A 26,964-nucleotide genomic window follows, 5' to 3' on the forward strand; every position below is an offset into this window, starting at 1 on the left:
GAGCCTGTGCTACTGAAGTGTTACTTTCTGTTCTAGCTTTCCTTTCCTACAAAACACCCACGCTGGGTGGTTTATTTTTCCTCTTTAAACTGAAACCTTGCACCCGACCCCTGTGCCCCTCTTCCTCATGCCAGCCGAGAGGGAGCGGAGGGGACTCGCAGGGCCCTCGAGTGGCTGCAGACCATGGTTCCCGCTCACCTTGCCTGCCCTGGGAAGCTCATCTTCAGGCTGCTTTGCTATTTCCAGCCTTTACCAGTGCTGCAAGAAACAGCCCTGGCTCAGAAAGAATCGAGGAGAGGAACAGCTCTGTGCAGAGAAGGCGGGCATCGCTGCGTTGAGATGTGCACGGCTTATGCTGACTCTCCAGGGCTCGCAGTGAGGGCAGTGAGCCCCAAGAGCACAGGGGCTGGGGTGCAGCCTGCTCACCCTGCCCTGGTACACAACACCCAACAGTCTGGGCAAAGCGTGTGTGGAGGGATGGAGAGGACACAAACCAGGGCAGAAAAATGCCTCAAGTCGACGTTTGGTGCCTGCCCGCTTGGCTGTCAGCAGCACCAGCCCCAACACTGCGCCGATGCTTCATGTGCCTTTGTTTTGGGTGGTATGGTTACACGGCCTCTGTCTCGGTGCCTCTGAAATGCAGGTGCTGAGATAACAGGAAGAGATAACCCCACAACAGAGGAGCTCTGCGCGCAGCAGCGCTCATTGGCTGCGTTTCCCATGCGCTTTCTCTGCCTACATAATAACAGAAGGAAGGCATTTGGGGTTGCTGCCTGCCCTCCCACACAAATACCGACTTTCATTTCCAATCCTTCTTGGTGACTCGGGCAGGTGAGCGAGCATGGGGTGACCGTGGGGTAAAATTAAAAGCTTGGAAACCAAAACCAAACGGCCTGTGGGCATCCGGAAACTGTTTCCATGCTCACCGCTCCCCGGCTGAGTCCTGGTGAGGCAGAGCGGGTGGTAAGTCCGGTGTGTTAGGACAACCAAGCCCTTGATGAGCCTCCTGCTGACGTGTCGTGCCTGTTGGGACAGCCTGGGACCTCTCTGGTGGCAGCCCGAGTCAGACAACCCCTTCTTCCTCTGTTAAATGCAAGGTGAGCTTTCCCATCAAGAAAGGGAACGAAATAAAGGGGTGCTGCTTTGCTAATGAGTCTCTTCAATGTAAAGGATCTCCAGCTTTTCCCCTGCTTCCACGATGGGCTCTGCCAGTGCCTTGGTGGCTGTCCTGGCAGATGCTGACCTGGGAGAGCAGGGGCAGGTTGTCAGCTTGAGAAGCTGCTGCAGTGCTGCTGCTTGTGGTCCCTTGTGGGACGCGGACCTGATTTCTCTTCTTACCCGAGAAGGGAGCGCCTGTGAGGTCTTGGTTTGTCACTGCCATCGCTGTAGCTCTGCTCTGTTCAGTTTCCACTTTTCCTGGAGCTTTTACAGCTGCCAGAAGAACCACCTGAGGGAGCTGTGTCCCCGAGAATGGCTGCCTGACTTGGGGCTCTACCAGCGGCCGTGCGGCCGGCAGGCGTGCTTGCAAGGGCTGCTGCAGGGCTCGCATGGTGCAGGCGCTGCGCGAGCTAATTCTCCCGTTTTACTTGGCTTCACCGTGATTTCAGTAGCCAGGGCCAGTGCGAGCAAGCGACAGAATGAGGATGTGGTTCCCAGTGCAGGGGAAATGCCTGTAACTCAAACCCAAGACTCAACCAGCAAAACCTCCAACACCCTTTTGCTGAGCTTATAATTTCTGTGGACTGTTTTTGTTTCAGCCATATAAAAAAAGAAGGGATTAGCCAAAAGCTAGCCTCTGCAAAAGGGGAACTGAGCAGCACCAAGTCTTAAAAAAAAGCAGTGGCAGGAAGGAAATGTGTCTGCACAGAAAGTGATTTGTAGGGAGACTTCAGGCCTGGTAGTGGGAAATTAAATTCTGCATGTTGGGGGAGTTTCTGGGAATCCAAGGACCTCAAAAGAAAGGTTGGCTTAACAAGCAAAAATGAATGGGAATAAATGGAGTCCCCACTCTTTTTCTGTATCACGCCTCTCATCTTAACTAGAAATTCGGGCAGCATATGGGCTGCCTAATCTCGCGCTGCTGAGAACAGCAAATACGTCCCTGCTGACTGCTGCCAAAGTACACGCGCTTATCGGGCGCATTCTTGCCTATCCCACCCCTCTTCCTTGTTGTCCATGCGCCACAAGAGCAGCTGGGACATGTTTGAAGGAAGAGGGAGAGGCTGGGTGTACACTTCTCTGAATAGCAAATGTCACCTGGGGTGGATGCAGCTGTGGCTAGGGTAAGGCCAGCTGCTTGATTGCTCCCAAAAGCTGCTACTGGGGATCTTGAGGGCTTGTCCTTTTCCCATCTACCAGCCCTAAAAGTGCCCCGCTCCCTCATGCCAGCTCTGCGCCAGCCCCAGCCCTGAAATGGGCTGCTCAGCTCCCAGCCCTGCTGGGAATTAACCACTTGGTCCTGGCGGGGTGGATGTTTCTGCTGGGTTAGGGCACTGGACAGGCCTGTGGCAGGGGAGAAGCAGGGGAGGTCTCTGATGATGGCAAGACCGCGTCAGGAAAAGTGGTTCAGCTTTAGGAAAACCACCAAACTGCAGCTCCAAAGAGTCACGGGTGTAAGGGGAGGTTGACAAGGGAGGAGAGGCACTTCACAGTGGCAATAGAGGAAGACGTGCCTGTGAGTCCTTTTTATCTCAAAGAATCTGTGCTGGTGAAGAACAACTGTGACAGAGCACCTGAGGCAAATTCAGGCCTGATCTCTTATCTAGAGATGAAAAACTGCTCTGCTACCATTGGGCTCCAAAGCAGCCGTCTCAACTGATTCAACGTGCGTATGCACGTGGTAAGTGGTGAGAATGCTCTCTGGAGGCTTTGAAGGACGTGTGCTTCCAAAGCCCTACTTCGAAGTTGTACAGAAGCACAGTTCACAGGCCTAGGTTGGTCAGGTGAGAACCAAAAGCTCTTCTTCTCCAAGGAACAGAAAGAAGGTGCTGTGTCCATTTGAAAAACAAACAAACAAACAAACAAAAACCTGCTGTAGCTGCATGGGATGAAATAAATGATAGTTATTTCATTTTATGACGTTCCTGGTCTTTAGGCACATTTATGGTCTCAAGTTGCACCAGGGGAGGATCAGATTGGACATCAGGAAGAGTTTCTTCACAGAGAGGGTGGTCAGTCATTCCAGGGAAGCTGCAGAGTCCCTGTTTCTGGAGGTACTTAAGAGACGTGTGGACGTGGCACTGAGGGACATGGTTTATTGATGGGACTCGGTAGGTCAGGGTGAGGGTTGGACTTGGTGATCTTGAAGATCTTTTCCAACCTAGATGATTTCTATGGTTCCCTGGGGAAGCTTTTGTGCATGAAGTGTGGGATTGTGCCTGGCCACAGCCAGTGGTGGCCAAGGCCTCAACCTCGGGTGGTGAACAACGTGGCAGGAAGAAGGGACATGAGATCTGGACCATGCTTAAGGGGCAGCTAGCCCATTGCAGCTCAGGGAACTGATCACTGCTTGGTCTCACCAGGGGGATATAGGGAATGTGTGGGCCATACAATGGCAACAACAGTTTAGGGATGCCTTATTTAAGCGTGGTACCTATTAGCCATGTTCTGGCACACACCTCTAGGTAGGGAAGGCAGTTTACAGCACGGATCTACCACACAGCTCCTGTACAAAGCCTTGTCCTTGGGCCAAGTGCTTTGTTCAGCCATCTCCAGAGACAAGAGGTGGAGGCAGTGGGTACCTGCAGCATCCTGCTCCTTGCTGGTGGGAGCACGGGGTGCACAATGGCTTGGTGGCGCTGTCATCTAGCAGGACAACAGGAGCATGGTCTGGCCAGGCCTCTGCCCTTCTCCCCATGCTGATTTACATCCTGACCGGCAAGCCTGGGAGTGTTTTTGTGTACGCTTTTCCCTAGAAGCAGCAGCGGAAAAGCTGCTAATGGTCTAGGTTTCCTAAACGCTTTTTTATTAGGCTTGTGTGTCACAGGCTAGGCTCACAGGTAGCTCATCCAAACTCATGAACTGGGCTGGCCCCTGGCATTCCTCCTCCCCATTAGGTGCATTTTGTGCCTGCAAAAGAGACCAGCTCAATGCATAAATCGAATCTTGTGTTGCGGTCAAGGAAATCTGAGCAGTCAAGGCTAGAGGCTTCCCTTAGACACTTGATTTTTGTGATTCATATTCAAAACACAACGTCAGTCACTACTTTGTGTTCACCGTCCCTGCTACAGGTAGGTTCAAGCTTTGGCTCCTCTTGTAGCTGCTCAGACTTGTTCTGCCACTCACAGAAGAGGAGGCACGCGTCCCTGCTGGAGGCCCCGGGCTTTCCCACAGGGTACACTGAGGTGGCTTGTCTTCAGGAAGGAAAAAGCCTTGTGAGAGGAGTGGTATTTGGGAGGCATTCAAGGCTGAGTGGCAGCGGAAGGGCAGAGGGAGGAGTAGGGTCTTGCAGCTCATCCTTTTTTTTTTTTCCCAGCCTCTCCTGGCCTCGTCCTGTAAGTGCCTTGTTCCTCACACAGTGAGGGAATGATGGAAAATCTGACGCTGCTCATTCTGGGGTAGGAGCTGGGATGCAAACACAGCTTGGGCAGGGAACCGAAAGCAGCCTCCCAAATGAGAAACATTGGTGGGCTTTTCTTTTTAACAATGCAGGGATTTCTTAACTGCTTTTTAAATACTTGGTCAAGGTTAATCCTTCACCCTGCTATTTGTGACACCTGTGCATGTGTCAGGGAGGGTGATCTTGGCTGGTTGAGGTATCCCTAGGGAAACACAGTTATGAAGGCGTGCCTCTGCTGGCCCCCATTTGTGCTGTCCTTCTCTATCCTTCCCCAGCAGCTCCTTATTTATTTGTCTTTAAGCAAGCAGATTAACCCGCGGGTTACAGCTGCTTAAGTAACATAAGTGATTGGCTTCTGACGGACTCCTGGCTTAATTTTTCTTACTCTCCTCTGCTGCGTGAGGCACTCCCGGCCCCGCTGACTAGGCCAGCTCGGAGTGGCAGCCGCAGGAGCTCAGCAGGTGGTGGGTGCATGGAGCTCCTGGTGGGGCGATGGGGGCTGCAGGGGGCCACGTGAAGGAGGAGAGGAGGTTTTCCCTCTGTCCATTTGCTGAGCATGGACATGAACAAGGGGATGGAAAGGAGGAGGCTGCCTTCTGCATGGAGCTCGCTGGTGCTGGAGCACAACCCCAAGGGAAACAGAAGCGTGGGTTGGGTGGAAGCTCCCAAAACACCACGGTGCAGTACCAAACCAGCTAGCACCGAGCCCGGAGCTTCTGGTGGGGGCCCCGAGGACAGCACCCACTCCTCCTGCCCTGCCCGGGCCCCGAGGCGGCTGCGGCGGGGTTGGCGGCATCCGAGGAGAAAGCCCAGAAAGGCCAGAAGAGGGCACCTGGAAACAACCGTTGTGTGCACAGCTGTGTCTGCTGTTGGGCTCTTCCCTCTCCTTTTTTTCTTTTTGTGTGCTTTTTTTCCTCCCCCTTTCTTTTCTCCCTCTCTCCCCCTTCTCCCCCCTTTTACTTTCCCCTTGCTTTTCTTTGCACAGGCCCCAAGAGCCATCTTCATCTTCCTGGGTGCTGCTTCGTGGCATGGAAGGCGAGCACAGGACATCTCCCACCAGCTGCCCTCCACCATCCCCACCCGGCTGTCCCACGTCCTCTCCCCACCGTACCCCCAGTGCACGCTGCAGCCCTCTTGCACGCGTGCCCACGCCTGCACGGAGCAATGCTCTTGTCTGCAAAGCGCGCATGGGCGTGCGAGTGCATCGTAACCACACAACGAAAGCAGCAATCCTGGCACCAAACCCAGGCCTGCTATTTGTTTATTTATTTAATTAATTTTTCCTGAAAAGCTCCCTGAAACATGCAGACTTCAGTGAAACAGCACCTGCGTGCAAACCACAGTGGGATTGTGAGGAAGGAAAAAATAAACCACCTCGGCGAGCAAGAATGTTACGCGAAAAGCAGTGCTGGGCTTGGCTGGCTTTCTGAGGTGCCGCGACACGCTGGCTCTGAAACCTTGGTCTTCAGAAAGCTGAAAACATCGGGCCAGAGATCCTACCCATCGGACTGCAAATTGAAGCTGTCAGGCTGGGGAAATTTGCAGAGGTCAGCTGCAATACCCAGCTGGGTGTGACACCAATCTAATCCAGATTACAGAGCCCCTGGGGTCTGTTCAGAGCGAATTTCGATGCGTGCCATCACCGCGCAGCATCCCCACCATGCTTCTTTCCGGGGTTGCCAGCATCTACGGTCCTTCCCTGTCTCACGTGTGCAGATACACACTCTTTTCACCCTCAGCCCCTGAACACGCACTGCTTCCTCCTCGCTTCCCATGGGGGTGTGCAGACTCAGGCATGAAATCTCTAACAACAAAAGCTTTTTACGTGCTGTGCTGTGCGGCTGGGGTGTATGCACTCATGTCCTAATTGCATCACCTCCCTGCAACTCCCTTCCTCAGGTGAGCACCCCTCTCCCTTAGTCAGTGTGCACACAATAAACATTTCATGCCGCACAGCCGTGCCTGGATAACCCACAGACAACCCACAGTTACGTGCACGTCTCCGCTTTTAGGTACAGAGGCATTGACTGCTCTAGGTGTTTACAGGCACCCTTCCCTCATGGTCCGTACAACGTCGAGGCTAAATACACGAGCTTTCTTCCTTGCACGGACGTGTGAGCACACGCTTACTTTCCTTTCTCCAGAATAGACAAACTCTGTTGATAAGCTGTCTCTGGTCTTTCTGCTCCCCATTGTTTCTGAGGCTGTTTTCCAAAATTTCTTCCCTCTCTCGCTTGTTCAGGCTGCCAGCTGAGCTGCAAGGTGCCACAGACAAACCACTTGAAACCATGTTTGTCCAAGGCCTTTTCCTGGGCCAGTGGGTGGCTTGTTCAAATGGGCTTCACGTGTGCTCTCCCCCCTCCACCCTGCTTTGAGGGTACCAAATGCAAACTGCAGCCTTTTGATGACACTTCTCCCCCCCATGGGATGCTCTGCGCTGTAGGGTCGAGGACCAGGGCTCCTCCTCGGGGAGGTGCAGCACCTCTTCCATCGCCATTGCAAAAGCCAAAAAACTCAACATTGGCTCTTGCAAACAGCTTCCTCTTGCCAGGACATGTGGGACCACACATCCAGCTTGCCTGGGCTCGCTACCTGCCTTGGCCCTGGGCTCGACGGGCAGGAGCAGCAGGAAGCTGGGTGAGCAATGCGGGCACTTGGGTTGATTGGGAGGAATTTGGGGGCACCCGCAAAGACCTGCAGCTTTTGGGAGAGGTCTCACGGCAGGGGGTTCCTGTCACTGGAGGGGGGGCAGGCTGTGGTGTGGTGCTGGGGACAAGGGGAGGTGGTGAGGCTCTGTGCCACTCTTCCTGCCCCACGCTGAGCATCTTGCACCTTACTGCTGCAGAGGTAGCCCAGGGCCAGGAAGGTTGTGGCTTTGCTGAGGCTTTCGCAAGAGGTGCAGTGCCTGAGGTGCCAGGCTCTGCACCTGGGCAGGGTCTGTGCCCTGGGGAAAGGGTGTTAGCCCCAGCCAGCCTTCAGCTGCATCCTCAGCTGTGCTTCGCTTTTAAATATGGGCTTCCCACTGCTCAGTGTGAATCTGCTCAGGCTGGGACTGTGGAGAGGTGCAGGGAGTGATGCTGAGAGGTATGTGCTGGCTCTTTTGGATTATCTTGGTGCAAAAAGGGCTTCTAGCTTGGTGCACCTCAACCTGTCCTGGTGCATGGGTGATGGGTGGCAAAAAGAGCTGTGCCAAGTGCCTCTCTCTGCACTGACCCCCAGCTGCATCTGTGTGTGGCTGTGGGTTCTGCTGAAGCAGGGTAAATTGGTGCTGATTTAGCTGAAAGGGTTCCTGTTTCCAAAACATCTCTGTGATGAGCTGTGGGGGGAGGGCCCTTTGCAGGCACCTCTCTGACCCCCCTGGGGGAAGCAAGGCCCATCCCTGTGGTGCCCCTGGGGGCTGGCATCTTGTGCTAGGTAGCATTTTTGCCTTGAGGGTGATGCTGGTGTCAGATATTTGGATAAAATACATTTAGAAACATTGCAGTGGGAAGCTGGGCTCCGCTGGCTTTTCCCTGCAGTGCTGTGCTTGATACTGAACCCCTTTTCCTCCCCTACCGGTCTCGGTTCTCCTGGCTCTCTCACTGGGCTTAAAGCCCTGAACCAGTCACGCCCCCCATCTTTGCCACCCCATTTACCTCTTGCACGGGGTTCCCAGACAAGTCAGAGGTGGGAGCCATGTGTCCCTCGTGTGCAGGACAGCAACGGCCCCAGCTCCCTGACGGCTCGCTGAGGTGGAGACCTCCGGGCGTACACAAGGAGCAGCGGTACTGGGACAGCGGTGCAGGCCCGTAGGAAACACGTGAGCACGGATGGAGCCAGCTGTCCTGCGTGGGAAGGAGGGCGGCTGGCCCGGAGGGTGCGGGGGAGAAAGAAAAGCCTGACCAAGAAAAGCCTGACCTGGAGTGAGCTGCTCGTCTCCACGGCCAGGAAGATGAGCGGCTGGGGCTGGATGTGGGCGCGTGGCACACGGCCACGTGCTGAGGAAAAACCTCAAAGGAAACTGAGAGAGCCGTGGATGTCAGCTCTTGTGAAAAGGTTGTTGGATACCTCACAGCCCTGGGAAGGCGGACAGTGTGGTGTGTTTCTGCTTGTAATCATTAGCAGGGTCTTTACACAAGCCTGCTGTCACCTGGGGCTTTGTCTTCTCAGGGAAAGGCACAGGACCCCTGCACGCGGTCTGATGTGCAGTTCCTTGCTTTGCTTCTGGGCTGGCTCTGTGCTGTGGATAAACATCCAGGGTACCTGAGGAGAGAAAGCCTCTTCGGTATGATCCTTGCCTCCTGAGCAGGCAATTCAGGTTGCAAAGGGCATTTCGAATGTTATAGATGTACGGGGGTCTGGGCTGGATGTGGCTGTGGGGGCTGTGACATGCGTACGTTGAGCAGGGGAACTTGTTGGTGCCTACAGAGAGGCCACAGCTCTTTATTCCCTTCCTTGAGAAATTCAGCGAGACCCTGCATTCAGGGCTAATCTGAATTTATATGCTGACAGCCCTCCCTCAAAGCCACAGCAGTGGTACGGGACTCAAAGCAAAGAGTGAGGCAGCCTCCTCTTTGAGTACAGTGAGCTGAAATGGTCTGATTTTTCCTCAGAAGCTTCTGTGTGACCAGCCGTGTTAACACAGCTGCAGCTGTCTCTCTGCAGGGGTGTTGTTTTCCAAGCTGAAACCCAGAACAATTTCCTCAAAGATGAGCTGAGGAAAAAAGTGATTATGTTGGTAGGAGCAGCGTTGTTACTTGAGTGATGGGTTGGCTCTGAACAATTCTCTCCAAACTGGAGAATCACCTAATTTAGGTGGGAAGGGACCCCTTGGAGGCCACCTAGTCCAAGCCCCAGGGAGCCTCCAGATGAAGAAGGAAGATTGCAAGGCATCATTGTGTTGCTGAGGAGACAAAGTCTAGAAATAACTCTTGGCTCACAGGGACTCAGCGGGACTTTTGTGGTAATGTGTTGGGGTTAGAGTTTCAGCTCAGCTGTGGATCACTTCCATGCTGTCCTTCAGAGGGGTGGTGATGCTGGTCGGAGCATGACCCCTCGCTTCACCATGGACAATGCTGCTGACTTCCTTGCTCCCTGCAGCTTCTGGCTGGGGTAACCCCTGCTGTACCCCTGGCAGGAGGCGCATCTCACCACGCAGAAGGTCAATGTGTTTGGTCTTCCTGCTCTGGGTCTCTGAGTATGTGCTTCCAGGGGCCCAAATGCTCCCCCAGACCTCCCAGGTTTGCATGAGTTTGCAACTGTGCTTCCTGCTACTGGTTGGTCTGGGCGTACGAGGAGAACAAATGTTGGACGCTGTTTCACACTTTGGTCAGGTCGTGCTGCAGCCAGGAGGAGCGATGGTCCGTAATGGAGAACATATGGGCTCGCACAAAAACACCCTCGCTTCCCTGCCTGTAAGATGGAAATAATAACTCGGTGCCTTAACAAAGAGTTGCAGGGCTTGCTTAAATAATTAAGACTTCATCTGGAGGAGATGGTAGGAGGGCATTATGATTTTTGATGGCAGGAGCATGGCCGGTATGCCTCCTGCCCTCACACCCCACGGGAAGGTGATGCTGCCTTGTCATGGGGACATGGTGGCCATCTACACGATGGCCGCCCCAAAGCCCTGATGTGAGACCGGCCCCATGTGGGGGTGTTGGGTGGTTTTGCTGGCTCTGTGGCCCCTGTAGTTGTCTGTGCCCATTCCTCACTGATGCTGTAGAGAACCAGCTCCCTCCCACGTGGCTGTCCTTGCACACGTGTGTTCTACATCAACCATTGGCTGACTCAGAGCAGGGGCAATAAAAAAGTCCCCACAGATATGAATGTTTCCCAAGATAGCAACATCAGGGGACTATTTATTTATTTATTTTTCCCTCCTCCACCTCCATTTTTTTTTTTAGCTTTTTAAACTGAGACTTTTTATTCTGCCTTCAGGGAAGGCATTACTTATCTTTATCTTAGAGCTGTGTTTAAAAAAAAGAAAATCATTTTCCCTTTCCATGCTGATCTTTCTGGGGCAGAGAAAAAGAACAGCCTTTAGTGAAGAGAGTTGGGTAAGGCTCCCAACTCCTCCTCTCTGTCCTCCTTCTCCAGGGCACCTTGTCCTCGCTTTTCCATCCCTCGCTCTTGGCGGTGGTTCCTGGAGGAAGGGAGGCCAGCTCTGCTCTGTCTCCTGATTGATGGCTCTGCTCCTCCCCACATTGTTTCATATTTTCTTGGCCTCTCTTCTCCTGTTGAGCCTGACACAGCAATGAGATGAGGTCAACCCTCAAGATGTTTCAAGGGCCAAAACCTGGGCTGTGTAACACGTGAGGTCCTCTCTGGTCCCCTGGGGTCGTGTGGGGTCCTTCTGGTGCCCGAAGCTGGGTGGCTGGGCTGCACAAGCTCGTGGTGGTTTTGTTTGGTCAGGGTGAGACTGACTCCCAGCATTTTGGCATGTTCTGAAAGCCTGTAAGAGTGAGCTGCTTCTGGAAACACCAAACAAAGCGTCCATGAAAAGAAATTGCTCCTGAGACCCTGGCTGCCACCATATGGCAGGGAAATCAAAAGGCTGGGAGATCTCCTGGGGCCACAGTGCCAAAAAGGGTCCCTTGCAGTCCTTCCTGGGGTTCAGACAGTGCTGGCACCTCTGCCAGTCCAGGGCCTCATCCTGGCGGCTCTTTGCAATAACTGGTTGAAGTCTGTCAAAGCTGACAGGCACTGAGCAAAGCAACTCGCCAGTAAATGAAGTGGCTTTTTTCCAGGGAAATTTTTGCTCAGCAGAAACTACGTGGTTGCATCTGATACGGAGTCAGTAAGTGGCCATTAGCTTGTTGTGGATGAGAACAACATAATTGAATTTAAGGGAAACGTTTAAGAGGAAATAAACTTTTCCTTTTGCATAGAGTTTCCTGCATCACCACCACCCCATCTCTTTTGTTTTTTTCCTCCAGCTGATAGCTGCAAATGTCAATAGGTTGCAGTTAATATGCGGAGACAAAAATAAGAACAAAGGGAGGAGAAATGAGGGGGAAAACTAGGGATGTCCATCTTCACCAAAGCTGGGTGTATGTAGCAATAAACGTTCACAAAATGTGCTTCTGAATACAACATGCAGACTGTCTTCCTTAGCGATTGTGACCCATTTCATTCCCAAACACTGTTGAAAAAAATTTTCAGCCTACAAAGATGTTCACGAAAGCAAGCCATCTTTTAGAGTAATGTGAATACACGTAATTGAGCGCCCGCACTGGCGTTATTCTCTAAGCCATTTTGAAGAGGTCTATTGGTTGCGTGATAGGCTCGTGGAACAATTCGGCATGATTGCAAATAACTTGCAGCTAGAAGAGGATGTGTCTCCCGCGTGTGAAGCATGGCCTCTGGCTGGAAGCAGTGCAGTAAGACTTACATGACCAGCGGCATGAAGAAAAGGGGGGGCTGAGGGGTGGGTTGTTTTCTGCGACGGGGCCCCAGCGAAGCCGTATGTTAAAATGCCTTCTTGCAAGCTACTTGTCAGACCCACCTGAGGGGCAGTCCTGCTTGGAAGGAGACAAGCTGCTGGCTGATAATTTAGGGCTGGATAATGGGGCTGCGTCTGTCCAAGAATTTATCTGCAGCGAGCAATTTGATCAGCTTTAATTATATGTGACAGCAATGTGAAGTGCAAAGGTTTGGTCAATCGGTTTGAATTAATCCCCCCTGTGCCTCCATCAGTGTCACGGAACCGGGGATCATGGCATGCCTGTGTTGCTTCCTCACTCAGCCCATGGCCCTGGGACATCGCTCCCCAGCTCCCGCACGTCCCTGTGCTCCTTTTCCTCAGCCCTCCTGGCCTGGGCTCTCCGAGGCAGGGATGGAAACGAGCTGTCGCTTCACACAGCGTCCATTCACCTCTGGCTGTTGCAAAGTCCTCTCCAGCAGGGTTTTCACTTTTATTTTCCTGGTGTAGCAGCGAGTTGCATTTCATGTGCCCTGAACGCCGGGGCTTTCCCGGCGTCTCCCGGATGGCTATTGCACGTTAGGCTGTAATTGCACCGTCAGGGAGTTTTCCTTTCTGATGCTCTGCCAAAATGTTCCCTTTGAAAAAAAAAATATATATATATCTATAGAGGTTAGCTTGGGCAGGAAATAATCCAGACAAATGCATGCTACCCGATCTTCGGGCCAATTAATCTGAAACAGATACTCGGGGAGAGGGTGATAGCGGAAATGCTGAATGGGGTCTGTGGGGAGCGGGCAGCAAATTGGACGAGCTGTAAGCTTGCAGTGCAGATGCTGGCAGCAGTGCTTGGTTGCTTGTGGGCTGCAGGGAGGGCAGGAGAGGGCTCTGCTCGCTCTGCAAGCAGGAGGTGATGCCTGTGTGCAGCACGGGGGTGCAGAACCACCGCTGCTCCGTGCTCCGTGGGCATCCCCAGCTGGCTGTGGGTTGTGTCTGGAGGCAGTGGCTCACAAAGCTGCTGGACTGGGGTAATGTTCTGGTGGAAATAACCCATGGGTGACGTGCAGGAGAGCTGTCCCTCTTGCCTGGTTTTCCCCTGGCCAGGAAAGAGTTTTCCATGCAGTTCAGGATGTGCCAAAGGGCGACCCTGCTCAGGGGCCAGGTCTTGGTAAACGCAGAGAGCATCCATGGAAAATTAAGAACAAATGGCAAAACAAAGAGGGGAAAAATGCTTTATTTTACTTTCTTGGTTCTATTTGCAAGGATTTGAGATTTTGGCTTGGAGAAGAATGAAAAGTTGTTCCGAATGCTTCATTTTGAAAATAGTGAAGTGAAGCGTGCTGGCTGCCTGGAGAGTTGGTTGGTCACTCACTGCATTTTTATTTATTTATTTATTTCACATGAACAGTTGTGCAGGCTGTGCCATGCCCCTGAAGGCTTTGGTGCCATCACATCTGGATCGATGAGGGGAAAGGCGTTACCAGTCACGGAATCAGGCAGTCCCCGGTAGGAATAGGGGGGACATTGTGGAGGCATGGCTTTCTGCAAGCAGCGCAATGAAATCTCTGATAAGATTAGTAGTAATCTGATGAACATTAACCAAGGGGGTGGAGGGGGATGGGATGCGACTAGGAAAAGTTTGATAGAGAGGTCTAATAGCAGGAAGAAGATTTACTGTGAAATAATGAATGCTTTTGCACTACAAATTGATTTGGAAGAAAGAAAAAAAGGAGTCAATCATTCTCTCAGGCATTTTCTCTCACTGCTATTTAATTCGTAGTTGTAATGGAAATAATATCTATAAACTCTCACTCAGAAGCTCTTCTTCCCTTCCTGACCCTACCCAGGAGCAAAAAAAAAAAAAAAAAAAAAAAAAAAAAAAAAAAAAAAAAAAAACACAAAAAACTCAAAGCAGCAGAAAACCTTGAGCAAAATCCTTAAACAAAAAAGTTACCTTCAGTAAGGGGTAGCATGAAATATATTTTATATAGATTTTAGTTCTGTTAGCTGTGCTATTTAAAAATGAATTGGATGCAGCAGGGAGATCAGCAAGAGCTGTTGTTAATAGCCTCTCTCTTTTCAAGATACATCTTAAAAAACCCAAGCATGCTCCCTTTGTGGGACGTACAGCTGGAGTGATAGGAGCTGCTATCCAAATCTGAGCGGTGCGAAAGGTGGGTCGGGTGTCCGAGCTGCGGGAGGGGAGCTGTCAGCAGAGCCAGCAGCAGCTGAGTGCAAGAGGAAAAAAGCCTGAAACAGTGAAGGGGAAATCTGCCCTTCGCATTCCTCCTGCCTTTAGAGGAGCAGGCCCTGCCTCTGCCTGCACCCCTGAGCCTTTGTGCTGTGCTCTCCAGCCGGCTCCTCCTTCAGGCCGTGCTCGCTCTTCCAGCCCGGGTCTCTGCAGAAAGGAGGTTCCTCCTGGAAAATGAGAAGAAATGAATGAGGTCTGGTCAGTGACTGGGAGGAAAGCATTCTTAGCAGCCTTTTGGCCAAAAGCTGAGAGAATGAAAGGTGGAAATTAGTTGGGGAACTAACCTCTGCTACAAACAGCTCTCTCAGCTTATGCTAGCAGTGCTGGCTTTCTTTTGATGACATTTTGATTGCTTTAAAGTCATGTACTGTGCTTGCTGGGTACTTCTTTGTGTGGCTAAGCTTGCAATGTGAGCAGCTAAACACGGCTTCGCAGCCTGCATGAGCGGCTGATCTCCCCACATGGAGACAGGTCCCGTTAAACGGACTGTTGGCCGTGCAAGACGCATGGCCTGACCCTGCATGGCTTGGAGAGGGGCAGGAGACCCAGTGCTGCAGCTCCTCGGTGCCTGTAGAGGTGCGGAGCCTGGCGCGGAAGGGTCCGGCGGGACAGGGGGACGGTGCCCTCCCCTAGGGCTTTAGGAGCCCAGCAGCTGGTAGTGGGGCTGGGGGACAGGGCCCTCTCCTGGACCTTTCAGGGAGAATGAGGTGAGCCAAAAAGCTGGGAGTGCGTAGGGTATTCTGCTCTCCAGGCAAGCAGACGTGATGTCCTCAGCTGCTTCTGGCTGGCAGCAGTGCTTCAAAGGCCTGCAGAACAAAGCTCCTATTTTCCTTCTGTTTCACCTTAAAGACAAGAATAAAGCAGGTCTTCCCCACGGACTGGAGGAAACTGTAGGAAAGCGTGCCAAGGGGAACAGGTGTCTCCTGTGGGATGTGAGGCAGGATTTCCGCTGACACCAGTCATGGCACACTGCACCCAGCAAAGCAGCGGTGCGCGGGCTGGGGACCCATGGTGAGGCAGGGATTTGGGGGCTGCCAGGGGGCGATGCCAGGGTCTCGCCGGGTGAGGTGGGGATGCTCTCTCCCTATGGGGAGCGGGCTGGGCAGTGAGCTGTGCACTTGCTGCTGGTGCTTGGTATTTATTAATGGCTTGGAAAAGTGGGGGAAGCAGCGAAGCAGCAAGGTTTGCAGATGGCGTGGAATTATTTAGGTGAGAGAAGGTGGCCGGTGGGACTTACCCGCAGCAGGTGAGTGGGCAGGCGAAGCTTGCTGTTGACAAACACGGTGCAGAAGGATGCCTCTGTGCCTTGCTGGCCTCTCAATTTACCATGGCCGGCCGGGTCATGGCAGCAGAGGCTGGGTGTCACTGCACACAGCTCAGTGGAAACATCTGCTCAGTCCGGAGCAGCCGTCTCAAGAGGGAATAAAATGGCTGGCTGCATAAAGAGAGGGATAAAAAAAAAAAATAATAAAAAAAATAAAAATAAAAACTAGCTGAAAATGCCACCTCTCTGCTGTCTGAGCAAAGTGGGTGATTTATGGACTGGGGCAATCTTCTATTGCACGAGTAATGCAGGTGAAAAATGGGAGCCAAAAATGGGCAAAGAAAATGATGGATGCAGAGAGATGGAAAATAGTGACTCTGTCTTGCTCCCACTTGTATAAGGAGGGTCGTGTTGAGGTGTCTGAAAAATAAAGACAAATCAGTTTTGAGAATCACAGAGTGGTTTGGGTTCGAAGGGACCTTAAAGCCCACCCAGTTCCAACCCCCTGCCATGGGCAGGGACACCTCCCACCAGACCAGGTTGCCCAAAGCCCCATCCAGCCTGGCCTTGAACACCTCCAGGGATGGGGCATCCACAGCTTCTCTGGACAACCTGTTCCAGGGCCTCACCACCCTCACAGTAAAGAATTTCTTCCAAAAATCTAATATAAATCTAAACCTCCTCTCTTTTAGTTTAAAGCCATTGCTCCTTGTCTTCTCCTGCAGCAGGGGTGCTGGCACCTCTGCCCTGTGCAAAGGCTGGGTCTTGCTTAAATTACTCGAGCAAGACAAGCCTTTGCCTCTGATACGGTGAGGAAATGTGACCTAGTTAAGCCCAGCCAGTTTTGAGTGTGATGAAATGGAAGCGACTTGTGTGTTGCTGAAATCTGCCACCAGAAGCAGGGCATTAGCTGTGCTGCCTGCCCAGCAGCCACCCAGCGAGGTGTCCGTAGGCATCCCACCCCTCCTCATCCTCATCCCCAGTGCTGCTGCCCCTGGATGGGCAGTGGTACCCCTCTCCAGAGCAGCCCTGGCCATCCTGCGCTGTGCATTGCACCGCTGCGTGAAATCCAATTAAAGGGTGAAATGAATTTCGGAGTCGCTGCGAGGGGACGGGAAATGCCCATGCACAGAGGAGCAGCAAGGAGACGGCTCTGGCCTCGTTTTTAAGCCCAGCCTGACTGAAAAGCTGCTGCCGTAGCTGCAAGGGAACTATAAACGTACCGTGCAATAACGTTACTGCTTTGATGGATGCTGTAAAGGCTCTGAATGCTTTTCTTTCTCTCTCTCTCTTTTTTTTTTTTTGTTACACTGGCCTTGTACCTTGCAGCTTCCCTCCCTGTAAGATGCCAGCTTCATTTGTAACTCAGATCCTGCCCTCTCCTCTCTCCCTATCTTTTTTAATGGTCACAAAACCTTTATTTGCCACCCCTTTCCTTGAAGAAAAACAGAAATGCTCTAGTATTTCAGGAAACAAAGCATTTCTCCTCTCCTCTTACTGCTCCTGGGGCATGTTTATGCCTCTCTGAAGCAGAGGTGGCTGGCAAGGAGCTCCCAGATGGGCTGCCTCCTCGGGCCTGTGGAGGAGAGCCTCTCCTTGGGCTTGTGGAAGAGAAACTTCTCGGTGCTGAAGGCTATCAGTTCTGTCATTTCCCCCCTCAGAAAGTCCCCCTCCCCTGCCTCCTTCCCCGGTGCGCGCTCAGGCTGCGGGGCCAGGTGGGACGGAGGCCAGCAGCGCGTGGGGGCCAGGCAGCCATTAGGTTCAGGGGAGAAGAGGTCCCTGAGGGCCAGGAAAGCTGCAGGCGCAGCCCCTGGCTGCAGGAGTTCCTTGCCGTGGGCTGCCAGGAGCTGTGAGGGTCCTCAGGGGAAAGTCACGCAACACTTCTGGCTTTTCTGTGCCTTTTTCCTAAATGTCTGCTCTGGGCCACTGCTAACAGCAGCGTCCCAAGCTGGATGTCCACCAGACTGGTGAAGGGCAGTCGTTCTTACATCCTGCTCTCTGTTGGTTTTTGGATTTTGTTCACCCTCCTCCCCCTGCCTCTCTGGTTGTTTCCCTGCAAGGATGACTTCTCCTCTCTCCCGCTCTGCTCTGGCCTGCTCGTGCCTTATAGGATTTGTTGCAGTGTTCAGCCCTGGCTTGGCTCCGGCTGCGGGTGACTCATTCTCCATGCCTTGCCTCAGTCCCACCTCCCGGCTCTCTCTTGGACATCTGCTCCGTGCTGCCTAACTCTAATGTAGCCTGCCCGAAAACGAAGCCCTGCTCTGTCTCCCTTTACAGCAAGAACCTGCCTTCCCTGGAGGGCTGGGGCCTCTCCAAGGGCACTGCAGGCTCCCCAGAGGTGAGCGCCAACAACGAGGCTTCAGGATGGTCCCCTCCACCTCCTTCCTTCTCCTGTCCCCAGCCTAAGATGTAGCTGGTCAGCGAGGGCGTGCAGTCTAACAGCAGTGGAAGGTTGAGTTTCTGGCCAGTATCATCTGACCAGACAAAAACTTGATGAATGTGTTTTCTTTTTCCCCTCCTCTACTCAGACGAATTCAGGCGAGACCAATGTTTCCTTCTTGGTAAGGGATTTCTGAGGTTCTGACTCCATGGAAAGTTTGACGGGCCTGGGTGAGCGGCCAATTTTTGAAGACAACATTTGTTGAGGGTTTGCTCAGTGCTTGGAATATAAAACCGAAATAAACATATACATTCAGTAGCTGTGCTGAGAGTAGGGCCTTGGTGTGTGTACTGTCCAAACACGCAGGAAGGGTTCTGCTGCTGCAAACCCAAGCAAAGCGGTCAAATTAAACACAAAGGTATGCACTTAAGAAACACCCGTACAGATCTGCAGTTGAATTAGATCCGTGCTGTGAAGGGACAAATCCCAGGCGCATTTCTGAGTGAAGATTTCCACAGCTTCTTAATCTCAGTAATAGTAAGTCCTTCTATAGGTGCTTCTCACTTTGAAGTGTCTCCAGATGCTTTGTGCATGTGTATATGAAGGTGGTGGTGGGCTCTGGGGTGGGATGTAGCATCCATTCTGCATGACCTAGTGTCCTTGGGCTCTCCCTCTTCCAGAGCCCCCCAGTACACATGCAGTGCCGTTAGCTCCCTCTAAATTCCTCTTCCAGCCTCCTCCCCCTGCATTTCTCTGGACTCTCTCCACATCCTTCCTTGCATCCCTTGTTCCCACACTCGCCCTCATGCCCAGAGCGCCCTCCCCAGTACTGCTGCACATACACCGTTCCTCTTCCTCAGCAGCCCTCTGCAAAGACTTCCTCCTGGAGTACTCCCCCTTCCTCTGTCTCCTCCAGGATCCTCTGTGCTTGAGCTCGTACCTTCCAGTGGAATTTGCATGCCCTGCCTGTTTCAGCTTGTAAGCCACCTGGGACAGCAAAGATGTTTTATCTGCAGTGACAAATTGCTGCATGAAGTTACAGTGCTACTTGAAAAGAACAGCCTCCCTAACAACATCGCAGCCTGCTGGCCATGATATACCTGGGAGAAGGTTAAAGAAAACAAAGGTGAGTGCTGATATATTGAGGGCTGAAACCAAAGAAACATAGTTAATTTTTTCTTTATCTCATGCTTTGCATTTAGCCCTTCTAAGATCATCTGTCAATTCCCAGCCTCCCGTTTTAGGCAGAGGAAGAACAAACTTCTGTGCGCCTCAGGGGTGGCCAGGCCATACCAATTTTAAAAGCCACACAGCAAACCCCCACAGGGCTGAAATTCCTAGCTTCAGACTATACCAACTGTATGGTTTAAATCATCTCAAACCAGGACTCTAATGCCACATGCCTAACCTCACTCATCAGGCCATACCACCCGAACCTCTGCCATACCCGTTCACCTTATTTTTTGCTTTTGGACTGGGCTTCTTTGGGATTTCAGATGTCCTTACAACTGCATGGAGTGCCAGGCACTTGGCAAGCAAGCTGCCTTGAGCTTCTGTTCATAGTCTTTTGGGGGGCTTGCAGTTCACAGATTTCCACCCTTCTCCATGCCTTTGTCCCAAGCTCCATCTCTAGCTAGGTAGTTCCTCAACATGGAGAACTTGGTAAGCTCATGTAGCAGGGAGTGATCTCCCTCTGCCCCAAGCAGGAGGAGAGCTGGTCACAGTGCAGTGGGAGACTAAGAGCCTTTGGCCCATTCTCCATGGACAGGGTGGATAGTGTGAGTCACACTGCACGTGTCCGACAGAAACAGGCTTGGGGCTGGGCTCACTGATTCCTGCGGTAAAACAGGCCAGAAAGCAGCCAGGAGACAGTACCAGGCTGACACCATTCTTTCTGTGGTCAGCAATACAAAGCAAACCTGGCGGCTGTGGCAGCTAAAAGGCAATGTAACAGCAGCTGTATGAAACCTTAGGCTGTTGAACGAGATAAGCACCTCTTACGAGGATGATGGAAAGTAGGATGGAAAACACCTTCTGCGTCATATTGCCCAGTCCCCTGCTGTTTGAGGTGTAGGGGTGGTATCTGTAGGGAACTGCCCTAGCTCTGCATTAAAACAAGCTGGGATTTTTGTCCTGATAAAACCTGGAAGGCAAGCCCAGAAATGCACTTCTTGGAGAGTCAGGACCTTCTTCTCAGTTCCAGCTGAAATGTTTTCCTGGCAAATTTATACTTGCTTCTGCCAGCACTGCCCTTTCACTCAAACAGCTCTCCTCTCTTCCTGATGCTTCCCTCCAGGGTATTTATAAGCAACAAATATATCTCAGCCTGCATTTTGCTAGACTCAAGAAACCAAGCTCATTTACTCTCTTCTTGCAGAAGAAAGGTCTCTCCTCCCCTGGTCATCCTAAGAGAGAGAGGCTGAAAAAAGGCAATTTTAAATTAATTCATCTTTTAAATGGATGTACAGTATTCTGTACTTCTTTGATGGCATTAAAATCTTCCTAGTTCTATTGGAAATCCCTCATCTGATGTGTCTTAGGTTCACATTTGTCTTTCTCACATCTGCATGATATTGCCAGCTTGCAGTCATTTGATCGGCTAGCGCACTCAGGTCTTTCTCCTCCTCTGTCACTTCCAACTGATGAGCTCCCAGCTGGTAGCAGAAATTCTCGTTATTACTCCCTCAGGGCACGACCTCGCATTTTGTACTATTAAATTTGATTCCATCTCTATTGCTTCTGTCCGTTTTTCGTAAGAAAACTGCTCTGATTAGTCACCGTATAATGCCCTAGAGACCTAAAGACATATTCACTATATTTTTATTTTTAGAAACCGTTTGCTGTTTCAGTATTTTCATTCAGTGAATGATGCTGATGTCTCTCTGTATTACCACATCTTTCTAACAGGAACTCCAGACTGATGTGGAGAAGGGCAGGGGAATATTGCCTCACAGACAAAATATACGGCAAGAACAGGTGTATTTCCAACTTGTTTCAAGGAAATAATTCTTTAAGTTGGTTGTCATTCTGTTGCATGAAATGATCAGACACAGTGTCCAATCAGCTGAAAAGTGCAGGTGTGGAAATGTTCTGTTTTACCTAACTATTTTTTTCCGAAGCAATCCACCCTTGCTGTGTCTGAATTTACGGCGTCTCGCTGCCGGAGCACATATCTCGTCTTCAGCACTGTCACAGTGATGGCTTCCAGCACTTTTGGTTTTCAACCATCAAAACTATTTTTATGATGTTCAAAGTACTTTAGAAACAACTGTCTTTATTGCTTAATTATTATGCTCAATTACCGCGGCAGTGGGCAGCTTATGAAGATACGCAATGGTGATGAGAATTCATTTATTCTGACCTCCAACTCTAATTGCTTTACCCAGAGAAGGCCTGATGCAATGCAAAACAGCCTCCCTGCCCCTAGGATGCCGCAGCAGCCCTGAAGAGCCTCTGAGATTGCACATTGCCCACTGGAGAGAGCCCTGGACCCACAGTCCTGGGATGCTCTGGCTGCACTACATACTGCAGGCAGGCTTTGTGTGGCCACAGAGAGATGGAGAGCTTGGTTTTGAGAGCGTGCTTTGGAAGGAGACATCTTTGGAGAACCGTGCTGAAGGAAATTGCCACCACGAGAGCTGTTTTACGGACAAATGTATTGCAGGAAACAGATGGGGGGATGTACACAACGGTACTGCAGAATTTTATTTCCCATGTCTGGATTGCTAGGTGTTTCACAGGGCTGTGAGCTCTTTACTGGACTCTACTCCCTTGTAGCTGTCTGAGCAGCATCCAAAAGCAACAGGCCTTCCCTCCCAGAGGGAAAGCCATGTCTGCAAATCCATGTCTGCAGATCCATCTCTGCAAATGAGCATTGAGGTTACTTGGGCTGCTCGTGAACCAGACAAGGCCACTGTGTGTAGGGAGCCACAACGGTGCCATGGTATTAAAATCAAAGGTGGCTTCAACTTGTTCTCACTCATGCAAATGGGGCACATCCCAGAGGCACAGGACAACGTGCTATGGTGGTCTTCGGAGGGGTGAAACTTGGTGTCCAGGAAAGAAGTTTCCACGCTGCCTCCTGCGTGTGCACTGAGGGTGCCCTCTGTGTTGGGGTGCAGTGGGGCGTCTGCAGGGAGATGCACCTCTGCGCCCTGCTGCCCTTGCTCGAAGTGGCAGAAGGGCAGGATCCCTGTGCACCCTTTCAAGATATAAGTACCTTTATTTTATTTTATTTTATTGGCAAAGACTCTGTTTCCTGCCTTGTCCAAGCACGCTAATGAGGTGCCTCTGACACCTGACAGGGCCTGCCTACGGAGACATGGAAGAAAACAGCAGAGGGAGAGGGAAGGCAAAGCATCGTTTTGGAAGCACAAGAACTTCTGAAACATTAATCTGGTGGATAACTCCCTGCCAGCTGAATTTCACTAAACCACTGATCTGAATCATGTCACAGATGGTATCGTCTTCCAAAGTGTTAGCAAAACACAGGGCTCAACCTTCAGCGGCCGTGCATCGCTATTTCTGATCCAGCACAACCACACGCCTGTAAAAGACAGAGCTTGTAATAACTGCAGCTCAGGAAAAAAAAAAAAAAAAAAAAAAAAAAGAGAAAGAAAATAATAACAGTTTGAGATCTGAATAGCTGGCTTGCAGAAGGAGAATTGCCCATTTTGCTCAGTGCAGCAGTGAAGATGGGCTCATAGGAAAAAGAGCAGCACAAGCTCTGCTAGACTGTGAGATCCGCTTTGATGCCCTTTAATAAGTGTAAAATCCCAACTGGCATTTCTGAGTGGAAGGCAAAGGTGTTAGGCTTGGTAACGTAGGACCAGTCATGACACAGGCAGAAAGAGGAGGAAGAGATTGCCTGTCAGCTGGGAGCCCCTGTTCCTGTTATTTCACGACTGCAGGAAGAATTTAGGTTTGAAATGTTGTTGTAAATATTAAAACCCATGCTACCTGCTGCAGAGATGGATAAATGGTCGTGCTCCTGAGCTTTTGTGATCTCTGATAACAGAAGCTACACCTGTGTTATCTCAGCCTACGGTCTCTTTGGCACCTGAATTTAGGTGCACGTCCTGGCCACATCCCACCTTCACAGTAAGGAGCGGCCAGTGCTCCCCACCTGCCTGCTCCTGACTTCCACACAGGAGGATGGCTACACTGATGTGCCTGGGCAGGCAGCCCCTCCGTGGCTCAAGGAGGGCATCCGAAGAGGCCGCCTCTTCACGCCGGGCACTGAGCTGCTGGGAGAAATGCAGGAGCTGCCGTAAGCACTCTGGCATTATAATGGTGCTACAGAAGGGACCTAAGAGGAAATTAATAGGGCCAGAGCTGCTGTAAGCACTCCAGCATTATAATGGCGCTACACAAGGACCTAAGAGGAAATTAATAGGGCCAGAGTAACCAGATTTGAATAGCACGTAGTACAAAAGGCTGAGGAATCCGTCAGCCCGAGGCAAGACCTCTCACAGAAGATGTCAGCCCAGCCAGTTAAAGTCAGGCAGCCTCAGAAGAAACTGAGTATAATGGCAACCTGCATAATAGGGCCTGCTACCACCTATCACAGTAATGAGATTTCATAAAGAAAAGCCCATCTCAGTGGCTTCCAGGAGGATTTACTGCAGCAGACAGCTGGGCACATGGGCTGATTAAACACAGATGCAATTTTGAACAACTGCAACAGCCTATCACGTTTTACCGTACCCAGGCAGTTCTAGCTAAAAGAGATGCAGCAGACACATTCAATCCCTTTTTAGCTCATCTGAACGTATACACGCTGTGAGAAAACTAACCACCGATTCCCTGCGAGGAGGACAGTGCAGCGCAGGCCCCGATAGCAGGATGGTGGCATGTCCTCTTGGTTAAGAGGTGGGAGCTGCCGTGGCGCCTTCTCCATCCCGGAGGAGGACCTGGAAGCAGGACTCGGTGGTGAGTCTGTCCACGCTTGACTCGGCTGTGACGCTTCATGGCCAGCCAGGGCCGCAGGCACAGCCCCATGCATCGCTCCCAGCAATAAATTGGTGAGGCTGCTACACCTTTTCTCCTGCCTCCAAATGAGCTGCTGCCTGTCTCGGTTAAGGCACTGCCAGCAGGAGCTGTGACTACCTGCACTTGTGATTTTGATCTGCGATTGCCTGGTGACTTGTCCAAAGCAGTAAGAGATATCAGGGAAAGGGCTGGCGTGAAACCTCACTGGCACTGAGTTTGTAGAGAAGATGCTACTTAGACCTCGTTTTCCCCCAAGGAAAGGTTTTGTTTGATCTCAAGGTGGGCTGGATCCCAATCCCCTTCCTCAGGGCCCCAAGGCAGCAAAGCAGTGGCTTCTAGCACCAAGCTTTGAAATGCTAAGTGAGCTCAAAGGATCTAAGGACGCACTTCACAGACAGGCCTCATTCAGTGGTGAAATGATCTCGGGAAAGACGGGGATGGTGCAATTAAGCGAAGGGATGCCAAAGGCAGGGAAGGTTTGGGCTTCTTCCCTTATGAGTCTTTGTAATACCGGGGCCAAAGCAAAGTCACGATTCCTTAAATCACCTAACACCTGGAGGCCACTGGCAGGCTCACAGCACAAAGTGGATGCTTCTGCTACTGGTGTTATTATCATCATCAGTCTTGCTAACCAAGCAATGATATAAAACTCATCGTCCGAGGAACTGCATCCACCCTCCCTTTCTACACAATATGGCTTTAATTATACTCAAAGGATCTAATGACAAATTAGGGACTAGTCAGTGCCTTTTGAAGTCAACAAAAAGATTCCCGTTGACTAGTATTGGTGTTGGCTGAGGACCATAAACTGCAGGAGGATGTTTGGTTTGCTGTGAACCTGCACCGGACTCTGATGAGGGGTGGCTTTGCCCCCTGGGAAGCCACCGGTGTCAGAGCCAGCAGAACCGAGCCCCCATGGCTGCCAAAATCAGGAGCACGGATTTATCAAACCATCCCCTGATGTGGTGTTCATGTTCACTCCTGAGCTGTAGAGGCGTTGTGTGCTGGTCCGTAGCTCTCACTGCTTACCCACACACCATCCCATTGCATCCCTGGACTGCCGTTTGCCTAGCTGTAAGGTGGGACCAGATCATCAACTCATTGCCAGCTAGGAATCTCTGACCTCTTTTTGTTTTTTCTCTTGTTCTAGGAAAAAATGTCCACGCTAATTTTAAAACTGACGAAGCTATCAAATTAGATTCAATTAGGCTCTTTCCACCCCTTGCACATGCCTGAAAAAAAAAAAAAAGCTTCAGTTATTGGAGTTTAGCTGACGATGCTTTTGTGCAAGAAAGGAAAGGCTCCAGTGAGTTTCTCTGTAACTGAAGCCATATGGGATTGAGACTTGTTGGACCAATACTGAAACGTGTCTGTGTCACAGAGCAGTTTTGATTCCAAGACATACAATGGACTGTTTGCAAAGTCACGTTGCTGGTTAAAACTACATTTTTTTTTAAAATCGACAAATAATTTAGGGACTCAGCTGCTTAGGAGGATATGGTCTGAGTGCTTGGGAAAGTTTTTTAAAAAAACCAAGCCAGCCTGAGGTTCTCTGTTGACTTGTTTTCATATTACATCTAACAACCACACTGTGGTAAATGTTTGCCAGCCTTTCAGGCAAGTTGCTTAAGGCATGTCAAGAGATAAGGAGAGTTAAAAATGATTTTAACCTCCTAGTTTCCCATCCACCCTCCCCAACACATGCGTGATTGCTGCACCGAGAAGCAGGTGAGTTGTTAATGCAGATTAGGTTGTCCTTCGAGGAGCTAGTGCAATTAATCACCCAGTAACTCCCAAACAAAGAAGTATTTCCATGACACATCAGTGTTTCCAGATTTGGAAAGGACTTGATAAATGCTTAACTGAACTTACACAGCAAGTGAGCTGTGGTGGAGAGAAAAGCGTGCCTCCTCCAGAGGAGGGCATGGATTCAAGGGGAACATAGCTTCCCTGTTCTGCCTGCTCAGTCAGTAACCTCTGTGGTCAATAACAGCTTTTGTTTTGTTTTATTTATTTTATTTTACTATATTTTATTTTTTATAGGTTTTTGGCAGAAAAGAAGCAGGTCGGAGGAAGTCAGAGGCTTTTCAGCCTCTCAAAGCTTGCTGGTGACTGGAGGCTTCTTCACTTCCATGTAGCATTTTCCACAGCTGCCCGTGACCACTTGAAGTCTCCCTCTATTACAATACGAGGTATTCCCCCCCTTTTTTTTTTGGTTCTTGTTCTCTGTGTCACATGGCTTTGTAACACGAATGGAAGGTGGCATTTTGTGGTCCTCAGGGAGCTTTGATAATTCTGGGTTAAGTGCAGCCTGGGAAACTATTTTACCACAGACAGCGTTTGTGTTACCAGTTATTGTACTACAAAAGGGCCTAAAAATCTCATTATGATCCCCTCTCCAAAGGGTGTAGTATCAAAACGCATTAACGAGGCAGGTGAGGGGATACCTGTGGTTACGGTGCCACGTGGCACTGTAAATTGAGGTAACCTGAGCCAGCGTGCACTGGAGAGAGGCAGGCACTGGTGGCAAATCACTCAGATCACAGCTCAGTGCCTCCAGTGCAGAATCTGAGCTGTAGAAAGGGAGTGGAAACACCGTGAGGGACAAAAATGGGAATGACCTTGCAGAACTTGTTGCTAACCAAAGCAGGTGAAGTCACCTGCAGTTGTGTGGGAACCTGCGTGCTAGGGGGCTGGGTATCAGCTTCCTGGTGTGGATTCTCCATCGTAATTTACCGCTCGGGCAAAAAAAAGCAAACAAACAAAAAAAAACCACCACACAACACAAAACCAAAACAGAAAAAATGAAGTGAAAAAAAAACAAATGTTTTTTTGTGCGATGTCTCATAATAAGCTCTCTCTGTTGCGGCAGCAGCTGCAGTTTCTCCTCTCAGATTTCTCTTCTGTTATTACTGAGAAAGAATCAGCAGCTGCTTAGGAAGTAATCCAGAAAGATTCATTGAGAGGCTCCTGGTGGTTTTTCAGATACTGTTTGGACAGAAGTAATGTCTTTGAGGAAGGGACGGGGTTCCCAATGTTTCACCTGCTCCTCATAAATTAGTGGCTTGTGCTAACATGGTTATCTACAAGGAAACAACAGGAGGAAGAATTGAGAAAT

The 26,964-nt window shown here is 50.8% G+C and overlaps 1 long non-coding RNA gene across 7 annotated transcripts; it reads left to right on the forward strand.

Annotated features, from left to right (window-relative positions):
* Window positions 1–421: 421 nt before the first annotated feature.
* On the forward strand, window positions 422–26,964 carry LOC118160504. Of its 7 annotated transcripts, none has more exons than XR_004747538.1 (6): window positions 7,608–7,642; window positions 18,014–18,386; window positions 18,772–18,981; window positions 20,763–20,831; window positions 25,890–26,038; window positions 26,832–26,964. It is a non-coding gene; the product is annotated as an uncharacterized LOC118160504 (long non-coding RNA). The 7 variants fall into 7 exon arrangements; XR_004747537.1 differs by having other exon boundaries at window positions 26,722–26,836; XR_004747536.1 differs by lacking the exon at window positions 26,832–26,964 and adding an exon at window positions 26,719–26,796.

Source organism: Oxyura jamaicensis, chromosome 1 (assembly GCF_011077185.1).
Source record: "Oxyura jamaicensis isolate SHBP4307 breed ruddy duck chromosome 1, BPBGC_Ojam_1.0, whole genome shotgun sequence".
NCBI classification, from domain to species: domain Eukaryota; kingdom Metazoa; phylum Chordata; class Aves; order Anseriformes; family Anatidae; genus Oxyura; species Oxyura jamaicensis.